Below are 14,891 nucleotides of genomic sequence, written 5' to 3' on the forward strand. Positions count from 1 at the left end.
ATCAGATTTTCCAGTAGTTTCCAAAATCTCGTCAACATCTAGGTCAAATTCCTTCAGGGAAATGGGAAGAGAGAAAGAGGAGAACCAGAAAAACTAAAATGAATGTGAGAATCCTTCCAGTGATTCTGAAACTCCATTCTGTTTTCCTTCACGTGAGAAAGCATGATATAGTGATTATGAGCATGAACTTGGAAGTCATATTTATAAAGTAAAATCATATGAAATTTTTGTAAATCAAAAAGTCAAATATCCAGTTTCATAGGACACAATCCCATACCATAACCCCATGTGTACCTATGTGACTTTCACTGGGCAAGTTGCTTCACTTCAGTAAGACTCAGCCTCCTCATCTTTCCAGTAGGGATAGTCATACATACCACAACTGATAGTTGTGAGAAATCAGTGGAGGAATTATCAGTGTTAGCTATTGCCCGACTGATGTCTGCGTGCTAAGTTGCTTCAGTTAGTTGTGTCTGATAATTTGCCACGCTATGGACTGTAGCCCGCCAGGCTCCTCTGTCCATGGGATTCTTTAGGCAAGAATTACTGGAGCGGGTACCTGACTGATAGTGAGCATGAAAAGAACGATTTCCATAATTATAAGCTATTTTTAAAAATGTGGCTAATAAGAGAACTTATTAGTTAACTATCAGCTAATAAAGTATCGGTATGATAAAGCCCTCTCTCTGCTAGCCTCACTATCAATCACTTCTTAAGAGTTTCTTTCCAGCACTTCTTCATATGCACATCTTCATCATGTAAATAACAGCTCTTTTGAAATTTATTTTTCCAGCTAATTGAATTAGATACACCACTTTGTTTCACAAGAGCCCCCAAAGGGATGAGCTGTTATTTGGTAGTTGCTTCTGTTGCTCTAAGTCTTCTTGGAATCAGACCTGGACAGGATAACAGATTATGTCTCTTCCACATTTCTACACCAAGATGTGTTTTCTTCTGTCATCATAGCTTAGGATCTATTCTGTGTTCATGAGCCCCAGATAAAGCAATGGGAATATAATTGCTATTGAGTTCTATCATGTTTATGTACCTCTCTCTGGATAATTCATTCTCACAGGATCTCTCTAAAGACAACAGTGTCATTTAGTGATAAAAGATCTCCTGTAGTCTCTAAAGTCAGACTTCAGTTCACTTCAGTTCAGTCACTCAGTTGTGTCCGACTCTTTGCGACCCCATGAATCGCAGCACGCCAGGCCTCCCTGTTCATCACCAACCCCGGAGTTTACCCAAACTCATGTCCATCGAGTCAGTGATGCCATCCAGCCATCTCATCCTCTGTCGTCCCCTTCTCCTCCTGCCCCCAATCCCTCCCAGCATCAGGGTCTTTTCCAATGAGTCAACTCTTCACATGAGGTGGCCAAAGTATTGGAGTTTCAGCCTCAGCATCAGTCCTTCCAATGAACACCCAGGACTGATCTCCTTCAGGATGGATTGGTTGGATCTCCTTGCAGTCCAAGGGACTCTCAAGAGTCTTCTCCAACACCACAGTTCAAAAGCATCAATTCTTCAGCGCTCAGCTTTCTTCACAGTCCAACTCTCACATCCATACATGACCACAGGAAATACCATAGCCTTAACTAGATGGGCCATTGTTGACGAAGTAATGTCTCTGCTTTTTAATATGCTGCCTAGGTTGGTCATAACTTTCCTTCCAAGGAGTAGCCATCTTTTTATTTCATGGCTGCAATCACCATCTGCAGTGATTTTGGAGCCCCCCAAAAAATAAAATCTGACACTGTTTCCACTGTTTCCCCATCTATTTCCCATGAAGTGATAAGACCAGATGTCATGATCTTTGTTTTCTGAATGTTGAGCTTTAAGCCAACTTTTTCACTCTCCTCTTTCACTTTCATCAAGAGGTTTTTTAGTTCCTCTTCACTTTCTGCCGTAAGAGTGGTGTCATCTGCTTATCTGAGGTTATTGCTATTTCTCCCGGCAGTCTTGATTCCAGCTTGTGCTTCTTCCAGCCCAGCATTTCTCATGATGTATTCCGCATATGAGTTAAATAAGCAGGGTGACAATATAGAGCCTTGACGTACTCCTTTTCCTATTTGGAACCAGTCTGTCGTTCCATGCCCAGTTCTAATTGTTGCTTCCTGACCTGCATATAGATTCCTCAGCCTTATCTAGGGTAAAAACTCAGCTTGCACAAGGCTTAAATAAGTTATTTACCATGTCTACTTTCTTTGCCTGTAATATGGGAGTAACAGTAATATTTGTCTGATAGGCATGTTATCAGGAACAAATAACATAATTATCAGCCTGGATCAAAGTGAGAATTCAAGAAATGTTAGCTATTAGTGGGACTTCCCTGGTGGTTTAGTGGCTCAGTGTTCCCAAAGCAGGTCAGGTCGATCCTTTGTCAGGAAGCTAGGTATCTTATGCTGCAAGTAAGGGTTCGCATGCTACAACTAAAGATCCTGCATGCTGCAACCAAGAGCAAAGAAAGAAAGACATATTTTTTAAAAGGTGCAGCAAAATAAATAAATATTTTTAATAAGAAATGTTAGCTATTTGTAATACAGTGGGGCTCTTCTAAGTCCAAGCATTAAGAAGTCCAGTGAAAAAGTAATTCAAAGCATTCTTTCACTTATTTAAAAAATAATGATTGTACTCCACTAACCATTGCACTCTGGTGACATGAAAGGGTAAATGTTGACACAATTTCTCTCTTAGTGGAATTTGCTATCAGATGGCACCTTGTTGGTAGAACTTAAAATTACAGTTATCTCTAACCTTCATTTAAGTGTTCCAGATTGAAATATACCAGAAAAGGAGAGATGCCTGCATAGGAATGCCCGCATGGACCTGATGAGAATGGAGGGGAGGTATGGAAGATGTAGGGGGGCTCCAGGGCCTGTCCTGTGCATAGTCAAGAGGCTTAGAACAAGTAGCTACAGTACTTTGAGTGTTCACTATATGTCAGCCTGTTTATGTTCGAATTTCAATTTTGGAGAATAATTCCCAAGGTCAGTGCATTTTTCAGTCAGTAAATTAAATTTCAGAAAGATGGAATGATGTGACCAAGATCACACAAGTTTTAGGTATAGCATTTGAACTCAAGTCTACCTAGCTCCTTAGCTGATGGGCCTGACTTTTTCTTTAGAGCCAGGAGGAATGCAGTTGCGATTGCTGTTGTTCAGTCACTAAGTTATATACGACTCTTCATGCCCCAGGACTGCAGCATGCCAGTCCATTATTCTTCACTCCTTGACTTGACACAAATTCATGACCATTGAGTCAATGATGTTGTCTAACCATCTCATCCTCTGCCCGCCCCCCTTCTCCTTTTGCCTTCAATCTTTCCCAGCATCAAAGAGTTGGCTCTTCGCATCAGATGGCCAAAGTATTGAAACTTCAGTTTCAGCATCCATCCTTCCAGTGAATATTCAGGGCTGATTTCCTCTGGATTGACTGCTTCGATCTCCTTGCTGTCCAAGGGACTCTCAAGAGTCTTTTCCAGCACCACAATTTGAAAGCATCAGTTGTTTGACTCACAGCCTTCTTTATGGTCCAACTCTCACATCCATAAATGACTACTGGAAAAGCCATAGCTTTGACTATATGGACCTTTCTCACCAAAGCGATGTCATTCCTTTTTAATACACTATCTTGGTTAGTCATCACTTTCTTTCCAAGGAGCAACCGTCTTTTAATTTCATGGCTTGAGATTAAGTATAAACAAATCTTGTAGATGCTGGAATGTTTTAATCACTGGAGTAGAGAACAAAAGTACATCCATAGTCAAAGTAAGAAGAACAAAGGTATATTAAAGGAAAAAAGTGTATAGATTTGAAAAGCACAAGTAAAGCCTCCAAGGAAACTAGATAGGTCTTGTGGAGCACAAGGGCCTGGGTGCAGGGAATTCAGGTCAAGCTTGTTCTTCACTTCCTACATCTCACCTGTCTTTTCCAAGGCTTTTTTGAAACTTCACATTTTTTGCTTTCCATTCAGTGTGCTCAGTCTCCTTCATAAGGTGAAGGTAAATGGGTACAAACACAATTTGCAAGAAGACTTGAAAGGCAGAGGGAGGATCCATTTAGAGCAGAAACTCTGCAGTCAGACTTTTCAGTTTCAGATCTCAGTTTTGCCATAGAATATCCATGGAGGTAACTCAGCTTCATTCTAAAAAGATGTGATCACATTTACCTTACCAAGCCTGGGGAAAATCATGTGTGGCAGCATGTGTGAAATGCCCAAAGAGCTTATACAGAACAGATGTTGATACATGTTAGTTCTGGGTATCTACAACTACAAGTTACGAAGTCAACATTATTGTTCATGATCAGAACATCAGAAAGCAATGAAATGGATCAGAGTATATCATACCAAATAAATACCAATTTTTTTTCATGAAACTTCTTTCAGATATATACACACATGCTGCTGCTGCTAAGTCGATTCAGTTGTGTCCGACTCTGTGCGACCCCATAGATGGCAGCTCACCAGGCTCCCCCGTCCCTGGGATTCTCCAGGCAAGAACACTGGAGTGGGTTGCCATTTCCTTCCCCAATGCATGAAAGTGAAAACTGAAAGTGAAGTCACTGAATCTAACCATCAGCGACCATGTCCAACTCTCAGCAACCCCATGGACTGCAGCCTACCAGGCTCCTCCATCCATGGGATTTTCCAGGCAAGAGTACTGGAGTGGGGTGCCATTGCCTTCTTCATATACACACATGCAAATATATTATTAGATCACAGTATAAAATGCATTTGCTACCATGAATCACAATTTACAATTTTGGAAGCTCCCTTCTTTTTAATGTATTTCTGACTAATATAACCCATATTAAGAGGTTGATTAAGTCCATATTTATTCTACTCAAGACCTTTACAAGATGGTCTTATTGTTTTCCATTATTATTTCATATGTTACTTTAATTCCTTCCAAAATACTTTTCAATTGTCTTTATTACGTAGAACTTTTCCCCATAATATATTGGCATTATGTTTACATATCTAGTCCCTCTAATTTTTCAAGGCCAAGGACAGTATCTTAAGATTTCTTTCCCTTTTTTCAAGGTTAACAAAGGGGTCAATGGATTTTTTTGTATGCTAATAAGAAAAATATGTTAAGGTCTATAATTTGTCTGATGATACATGTTAGTTCAGAGTATCACAGTGAAAAGATATTGTTTAGATTATTTTAGTAGAGGTTTCAAATTACAAAAAAATAGAAAAAAACTTGAGCCTGGACTTAAGAAATATGGATTTCTGATATGACTGCCATTCCTAAGAATATAACATTATGAAAGTCATTTAACCTCTCTTGGCCTAAGCTGACACTTCTTTAACAAGGTGTGTAGACTGCATGATTTCTTAAGTCTTTTTCAGATTTAATGTCTCTGATTTCGTCCTACATGGCAGAAGATAAGATTAAATATGATGTGACAGAATGAAAGAGACAGATTTAAGATCAAGACCCCCATATTATATAGTCAATGTTTTAATTCCCCCAAGATATATTATGGAATCATGTACATGATCAATTTTAGGAAAAGAGCTATAAGCATTTCAAAAGCTCTGCTTTGGTGAATCAGAGAGCAATTTCAAATGCCAGTTTTAATCAACTAGGAAACCAAGGAGAAGAAATGACAAGTCTTGCTTGCTTTGGGGCTTTTAGTTGCATTCAACAGCTGAAGTCAATTCTTTGTGCAATTATTAGCAATCTATACAGTAAAGCACTAGAGTCATCCTTTACTTATTTTCAAAGTTTTTCTCTAAGTTGGTAGGCTGCATATAAAGAAATCGTTTTTCAGAAAATAAAAAAATATATATTTTTATTTTCAAACTTCCAAGAATATCGTAGGTATTTAAGGTATGTTTGGTGAATCTATTAGTTTACAGACATTGGGCATGTTTTGTACATTTTTCTGTTTTATCCTCGAACAACCCTATCTGGTATAAGGCACCATGATTCCCATTTGCAAAAATGAGGAATTGAGGTTCACACATAACTTGGAAATATTTATCTCTTGCTGCTGCTGCTGCTGCTGCTGCTGCTGTGTCGCTTCAGTCGTGTCCGACTCTGTGTGACCTCATAGATGGCAGCCCACCAGGCTCCCCCATCCCTGGGATTCTCCAGGCAAGAACACTGGAGTGGGTTGCCATGTCCCTCTCCAATGCATGAAAGTGAAAAGTGAAAGTGAAGTCGTTCAGTCGTGTCTGACTCTTAGCGACTCCATGGACTGCAGCCTACCAGGCTCCTCCTTCCATGGGATTTTCCAGGCAAGAGTACTGGAGTGGGGTGCCATTGCCTTCTCCAGTATATCTCCTACAGAATTGAAAATATTAAGAGCTATTTGTGGAACAAATGAAAGCATGCTGATGATGAATAAACGTCAGACAAACTAAATATGAGCTCCAAATTCAGAAATGAATTAGGGCTTAGGACACTTTCTAAAATTACAACTTTTTATTGAAACTTTACAAATAGTTTAGTTCAGTTTTTTTGTGTTCCTTGTTTTAGATTTGTTTGTTTACCTTGTTATGTGGTCTCATGGACTATATAGTCTATGGGGTCACAAAGAGTCAGACACGACTGAGTGACTTTCACTTTCATGGTCTCTTTAATATTAATGAGATAAGAGTTATATTATCTATCTTTTACACATAAAGTATCCTTATTCAGCAGTTCTATGAGTACAGTATAAAATAATAATCAGGAATTAGGGAAAGTACCTGGTTTTCATATAGCCTCTCTCTAAGAATATGAACAGGAACGCTCACATTTTTAGTACATTCATTGAAATTCTTATCCTTTCCAATTCTCTTAAATAAAAGCTGCCTCAGAGATAAAAGATAGGAGTAGCTAGTATTGGTGTCTTGAGAAATATGACAGATCGAGCACACACTTGCCCTGTGTGTTTAATGCCACAGTTCTCGTGGGCTCATTGGTTTGCTGCCAAGAGAATGTAACTCTAAACCACCACAGACTGGCCAAGGCTGGTACATTTATTTGGAAGACAAACAAAGCATCTCATTTCATTCAAAAGTATCTCTGACACTGCCTTGACCATTTGAAATTGTGTAATGGAAAACAAACTATTGACCACAATATTGAATTTATTTTTTGAGTGAATTGTCTTTATATTGCTTTGACCACCTCAACAAATAAAGAGTGACTCCAGTTCATTGTCATCATCAATGGATTTTACATTTAACCTTCCAGTTTAGGATCTCTACAAACTATTATATTGCAAAGCATCAATAGTATATTGATTCCAAATTGAGATGTCATAATAAAATATTGGTCTTCACAAACAAATGAGGGTTGCAATTACTTCTATGCTATTTCACATCAAATGAGCGATCGACAACAGGAATCCACAAAGAACTAATAGTCTACAAAATTTCTTGCTCTAAATCACAAGGTTGAAGGAAAAATCTATTTTAGACTTAAAATACTTTAATATAAAGTCAGTCTATTTGCTATGATCAATGTGGTCAGGGAATTATTCATGTCAGAAGGAATATTTAGTCTTGATTTATAAATGTTTAGGGAAATGGGAATTACATCATGAATTGGGAATCATTTCATGTGCTTTTAAAAAAATTACCCAGACTTTTGAATATTTAGATGCTGGTTCTGGCAATAATACAGACTTTTCACTTACCAAAATGAAATAAATCACCTGGAATGGAGGTAAGGGATTAATAGACCAGGGGCCAGGCAGGACAGTCTTTGAAATAGAGGGGGAAATAGAGGAAATAGAAAGATATATTTCAATAGTGTGAGCTAGTTCGGTTCAGTTCCATAGGCAGACTATGTGTCAGCAATTGCGCTAGATATTGGAGATTAATAACAATAAAAGAAGCAAAACAGAAAAACTAAGACAGCAAAAGTGAACAGCACAATCAGCAATGTGAAGTGTTACTTCATCTTGGAGACAAGACAGCTAAGGTGTTGGCCAATCTTGTGATTGTTTTCTAATATATAATTGTTGGAGTTGAATTGTGTCCCTGACAAAATTTCAAGCCCTGTATGTCAGTACCTCAGAAAGAGAACTTAGTTGGAAATAGGGTCATTTCACAGGTGAAATTAGTTAAATTAGGTGGGCCACTATGACACACCCTTATTATGATGCACCCTTGTTGCATGACTGGAGAGCTTTCAAGAAGGGGAAAGCTGTACACGGACAGGTGCACAGGAAGAAGGCCTTGTGAAGATGAAGGCGGAGTTCAGGGAGATGCAGCAGAAGCCTGAGGAAAGCCAAAGAGCATCGGGAAACGACCAGAACCTAGAGGAGCCAGAAATAGATTCTACTTCACAGCCCTGAGGAGCAACCAGCCCTGCAGACAGCTTAATCTTAAACTCCTAGCCTCCAGAACTGCGAGAAAGTAAATATCTGTCTTTGGAACCATGCCATATGTGGGTACTTTGTTACAAGCCACCTAGGAACATAATACAATAATCAAACTATGCATTATCTTTTTAAGTAGTCGAGTCATTTTTCACGAAACTTTAGGTCAGGCCTTTGTTCATTTCAAAAAACAGAAGTTCAGGAGAAACCATGGTAAGAATGGGCTGCAATACCAAGAAATAGGAACAGAAATGGAAGCTCAAATGTGAGTGATTCTGATTCAAAGTCACTCAGGCTCATTTATTAGTCATTCACACACTATTCCATTCTTTTTCTGTGTCCTGCCTGCCCTTTCCCACTGGGTCACACTTCTCACCCCAGTAACACTTGAGGTTTCCATTATAGGACCAATCTAAAGAAGATAAAGCAAGTCTACACTATGTATAAATCCCTTTCCTGACTGAACAGTCCAACATGAAAAGAAAAATTATACAGGAAACCAAACGAGCGTTTGATGCAACATTTTCTCCTCCAAATGGCAGGAAGGTGCACAAAGCTGATACAAATATCATTTAATATTCTCAGTCAGTGAACCTTTTTAAGCATATTAGCCTTGCAGAATATAATAGATTGAAAGAAGAAAATTGCCTCAAAATTGTAAGATTAAATAGAAAGTGTCTTCTCAGGAGCAATTGCTCTATTTCAGTTTGTAAGTTGATAGATTTGCTTTTTTTTTCTATTTTGCAGTAACTGTATATGGCAGAATTTCTGACAAATGACTGAATTCTAGATATCAGGTGACTATGATGATGATCATCTCATAGAAAACTCACTCCTTCACTTTCACTCCACTATGATCAGTTTCAACAAAAAAAATCTGAAAAACTGAACACATGTAACTGCTTTTACAAAGTGTCTTCCTGAATTATATTACAGCAGACCCTGTGTTTCCAGCTCCAATCCCTTATGCTATAGATGAGGAAATTCAAGGACAGATGTTTGGTGTTTTTAAATGCCTTCCCCAAGGACGCCCAGGTTATTGCAACTAAGTAAAAGCATCAATTTCTTATTTCAACTCCAACTCCTGAGCATCAGGGCAATGTATGCTGTCCATAACACATAAACCAGCCTCCTATACTGTGTTTCTAGTCATTGACATAAGATGTTGAAACCATTGCATGCAAGGAAAAGTATAGAAAAACTTAAAAGAATGCATTTTGATTCCTAAGTTCTGGCATTATACAGAAGATGGTCATGTGGGCTACAGATGCACCATCAACCAAGTCACCTGAACCTTTACCTACAGTCCTGTGCCCTAAAATTGATATTGTAACACTCAGTGCAAGAATAAATGACCCAACTGTCATAAATATTGCTAATTTTCTTTAAAGATAACTTTTAGGTTCTCATAATCTTCCATTTCCTGTGAAGTCTCTGACGGTTTTAACTACTCTGTTTATTTGTCTTATTCTATAGGCTCTTTGACAGTGTTAGATTAAAGAGGATAAATGTTAATATAGTAATAGTAAAATGTGATGCATCAGCCCCAATAAGGCTTGGCAGCCTTGTGGTATAGAAATAAAGTGTCGCTTGACTACTTTGGTCTCGTGTATGTTTGTTAATTCTTATTTCTGTCCATTTTAAGCACTTGAACCATATAAGTGACTTGTTGTTTTCATGTCACCAACACTTAACTATAATGTGTCACAACTCAACAAAAATTAGGATATCATTGAAAGAGTTCTGTTTATCCTACTGTGTGTATGGTAAGAACCAGAGCATCTCATTTTAGATACCTAATTCTAGTATATTCTTTATTTAGAGATGTTCTTAAGAAAACATAAAGGATTGGCACACTGCAGAACTATTTACCATGAACTACAAATGGTGAGCAGTATGTTTTCCAATAATGGTTTTTTTTTTTTAATTATCATCTCATTAAGGAATTAATGAAGGCTATTTTCTATGCATGGCAGAAAAAAATAGTCTATGGTGTTCTTGGTGAGAATTAATGACAGTGGTGAAATATATCAAAGGAGGCAGAGTGGCATGAGTTAAGCTGAAAAATGGTGGGGAAAAAATGTATATAGGTTACCCAGAACATGTGGAGAAATAGAAAGAGAATTCAATAACTGTGGATTGATTTGCCAGCTTTTAATCAGAAGAGTGGTGGTGGTGGTGGTTAGTCACTCAGCTGTGTACGACTCTTTGAGATCCCATGGACTATAGCCAATGAGATTCTCCAGGCCAGAATACTAGAGTGCGTTGCCATTTCCTTCTCCAGGGGATCTTAGCAACCTAAGGATTGAACCCAGGTCTCCTGCACTGCAGGCAGGTTCTTTACCATCTGAGCCACCAGGGAAGTAATCAGAAGAGTAAGAGAAGTCAAAAATAAGAATTCTGAGTTAGGTTGAATAAGTGTTTGAATTGAAATAGAGCTAAAACTAGAGATAGTGTTAGAGATAGTTATTGTTGTCTAGTCGTTTAGACATGTTCGACTGTTTGTGACCACATGGACTGTAGCCTGCTAGGCCTCTCTTTCTATGGGATTTCCCAGGAAAGAATATTGGGATGGGTAGACATTCCCTTCTCCCAGGGATCCTCCCAACTCAGGGATTAAACCTGAATTGCTTGGCAGGCAGATTCTTTACCACTGAGCCACCTGGCAGGCAGATTCTTTACCACCAAGTCCATTAGTATTGAGTTAATTTGAGTTCTTGGTCAACTCTACCTTGCTTCTGTTCCCTTTCAAATGCCAGAGACTGGGAAAAACCACATGTCAGAAGCACCCAGTCTCTAGTTAAGACAGCAGAGATCAAACCAAAACTGTAGCCACATCTCTCTTTTCAGTACACTGCTGCTGCTGCTGCTGCTGCTGCTGCTGCTGCTAAGTCGCTTCAGTCATGTCCGACTCTGTGCAACCCCATAGACAGCAGCCCACCAGGCTCTTCTGTCCCTGGGATTCTCCAGGCAAGAACACTGGAGTGGGTTGCCATGTCCCTCTCCAATGCATGAAAGTGAAGAGTGAAAGTGAAGCCACTCAGTTGTGTCCGACTCTTAGCAACCCCATGGACTGCAGCCTATCAGCCTCCTCCACCCATGGGATTTTCCAGGCAAGAATACTAATCAACTGTTCACCGACTATGTGTGCTGCAGATTACTGGCTGCTGTAGGAAACATGAATGTCTGATGACCCAGCCTTGGACTTTGCCTGGACCTTTCCTCGTGGTCTCTGCTCTGAGTACACTGATCTGGTGTCTCACTATTCAGGCTTTGCAACATTTGATTAACATAGTATCACTGCTAGGAAAAAGCTATACAACTGGGTGGAGAGGTCCTTTCAATATTCTCTTCAGGAAAAGTGATTCACCGATCAGCATCCAAGATGAAAATACCTTTTCCATTAGGAATACTTCTTACAATGCACCATTAACAATTAAGTTCCAGGTACCTCACCCCTGTGTTTACTTTATAAAATTCCATTAGATTTTAGGAGAGATATGTATGTACCACAATTGTTCAGTCACTAAATTATGTCTGCCTCTTTGCAACTTCATGGACTGCAGCACAACAGACTCCAATGTCCTTCACTATCTCTCGGAGTTTGCTCAGATTCATGTCCACCGAGTTGGTGATGTTATCTAACCATCTTATCCTCTTCTGCCCCCTTCTCCTTTTGACTTCGATCTTTCCCAGCATCAGAGTCCTTTCCAATAAGTTGTCTCTTCACATCAGGTGGCCAGTCCCTTTTTTTTTGTAACACGTCCAAAATATGCTGTTTTATTTTTAACTTTTTATCTAAAAGAGTTTTAAACTTTCTGAAGAGCTACAATAATAATACAGAGATCTCTTGTATTTCCTTTGCACAAATATATTCATGGTTAGTGTTTTACCACACTTTTGTCATTATCTCTCTGTTATGTATAATATGCGTGTATGTATATACATACATGCATACTTGGGAGAACACCTTCTTTAAAGACAATGCTCAACTCTCTTCTTTTGAACCCATTGAAAACGTTTAACAAAAACAGAACACAAATTTCATATGTTTATTTGCCCACTGAGAAAATGAAAGACATATAATCCCAACAAATATCTATCTGTTTGCATACTCTATATCAACATTAAAATTAGAAGAAAAAATTGAGTGTATTGATAACTGAATTTTCACGGTCAATTATACTTGCTTCACTAAAGTGAATATCACTGAACTAGTTAAGAGAAAAAAATAAAACAAAACTGAGCTAAAATGATAAAGCTGTTCATAACTCTTTCCATGTGAGTAAAATATTCACTGTTAGACAGGTGCCTCAGGCGCCCTTTCTTTGGGAAATAAAGAACAAATCTGACAAAAGGATTGTCCATACTCAGCAGTGTCCAAATGCTGATGATTGTGTGTTTTCTATCTAAATATTTTTTTTCTGTTTTTCATATCCTGCTTTGAATCATTCCACGGGAGCCCAGCTGAGCTCAGTCAGGCTTGCAAGGCTGAAGGTGCCTGCCAGGCAGGCTTAACTATTTCTTATATGCTTAGAGGATATTGAACAGGTTACTGTATTAAAATTGTTGATGTACATGAATTAAAACCATCCTTTCTCAGGTGTAAGCCAGCATGTGGTATTTCTGAAGATAAGACACCCTGGTAATAATTATAAATACCAAAGCTGTCGTTCATCTAAGCTAGCTGTCAAGTATACTGCAGAATGAATTACCTAATGAATTTTACTGATGAGTACCTCAAACGATGATGTGCATTCTAGTTGAGGAAAAACACAAGACAAAAACAGATACACATTTTAACTATGAAAATCTAAGCTATTACTTTTCACTGACAGGTAAATCATTGACACATGAGTTCAATCAAATCTACCATCTCTGACTACTCACTAAAACATAACTCTCTACTGTTTCCCTTGCCTCTTACCAAAGAAACCATGACTGTCAAATGCTGGTATCCTTACTCCTAAAAGTAACAATGGTGAGCCACAGGGCAGTCAAACTTTTAGAGGAATGTATCATTTTTCTCAATTTGCAATGTAAAGAAATCCAAAACAATATTTTTAAGAGATAAAGTCAATAAAGAATGAGATGCAAATATGTATACATTTTACAGTTTTTTTTTACACATGCCAGCTCTCCTGCTATAGAGATCATTGGTCTCAGGCAACAGAATCCAATTGTAGCTAATTTCAGCAGAAAAAAGGAACCTATAGAATAAGATATAGTAACTCACAGAATTGAAGGTAGAAAGGGAGTAAGGGAGAGAGAGGCCTAAAGAGACAAATGAGAACCAGAGCTCTGAACACAGTAAGCCCTCCACATACAACAAGTTCCATTCTGAAAGTCAGTTTGTAAGCGCAATTTGTTCATAAGTCCCAAAGATTCACCCCAGTATTCTTTCCTGAGAAATATCATGGACAGAGAAGCCTGGCGGGCCACAGTCCATAGCATCACAAAGAGTCAGACAAGACTGAGCAACTAAACAACCAACAAACTTAGCGTAAGTACCCAGCTAACAATCAATTCTATAGTCCTGTACCGTAAGAGGTTTATAATACTTCTTACACAACTAATACATTAAAAAGTGAGCACAACAAATAAAGAAAACATTTTTAATATTATAGTACAGTATCTTGAAAAGTACCGTAGTACAATACAGCAGCTGGCATACAAGGGCTGGCATCGATTAAACAGTCAAGAAGAGTTACTGACTGGAGGAGGGAAAGGAGGTGGGAGATGGTAGAACTGTAGGATCATCAGTAGTAGGAGATGGAGGGCAAGCTTCAATTTCACTCATGCCTGACATTGATGGCAGGTTCCTTGCTGGAACCAGATGCATGTTTGAATCTTTAAAAGTTCACTACTGAATGTTCATATGTAGGGGATTTACTGTAGTAGAAGCTAATGGTCTCTCCAGTATCCTTTTACCTGATGACAAACCTGAGTTGATTTAAGGTAGAAAAGAAATGATAACCTAGACAGGTTGGCTATACTCAATAAAAGACATTAGGACAGTGAGAAATGAGACTTATTCTATTAAGTTCAAAAGGAAGAAGAGAAGTTAGAAGTGGAATTTTTATCTAATGAAATTACTAAAAAGCAGGTTTCAGCTCAGTGACAATTAGAATCACTCTGGAGAGGGGTCAAAACACCCTCCATAAATTTGTCCAAGGAGTAAGTGATTGGCCACCATGCGGTCTGGCATTTGATGAAGGCAATTTCCATCACAAGTGAAGGTTTACTGGGTGACTTCCAAGATCCAAAATCTCAAGTTGGAAAACAAGATTCTATGATTTCCTCTTGATGGTAAAATATTCTCCTGTCTCTAAAATGTTTTGCACAGGAAATTATGTCTAAAACTCAATGTAGCCTCTTCAGAAACAGTTATAGAGTGTCTCTTATTTCAAAAGATAACATACTCGTGTTCAAAAAGTTATAAATAACATTTTAAAAGCCCAAATCAACCTAGAATTTATACTTTTGAAACCAGAGCATATTTAATTAGCATTAGTATTTTTCCTTTGATTCTTCTGGCTGTTAATATGAATCTCCAACTTGAAGAAA

The sequence above is a fragment of the Budorcas taxicolor genome, chromosome 6, assembly GCF_023091745.1.
Source record: "Budorcas taxicolor isolate Tak-1 chromosome 6, Takin1.1, whole genome shotgun sequence".
NCBI classification, from domain to species: domain Eukaryota; kingdom Metazoa; phylum Chordata; class Mammalia; order Artiodactyla; family Bovidae; genus Budorcas; species Budorcas taxicolor.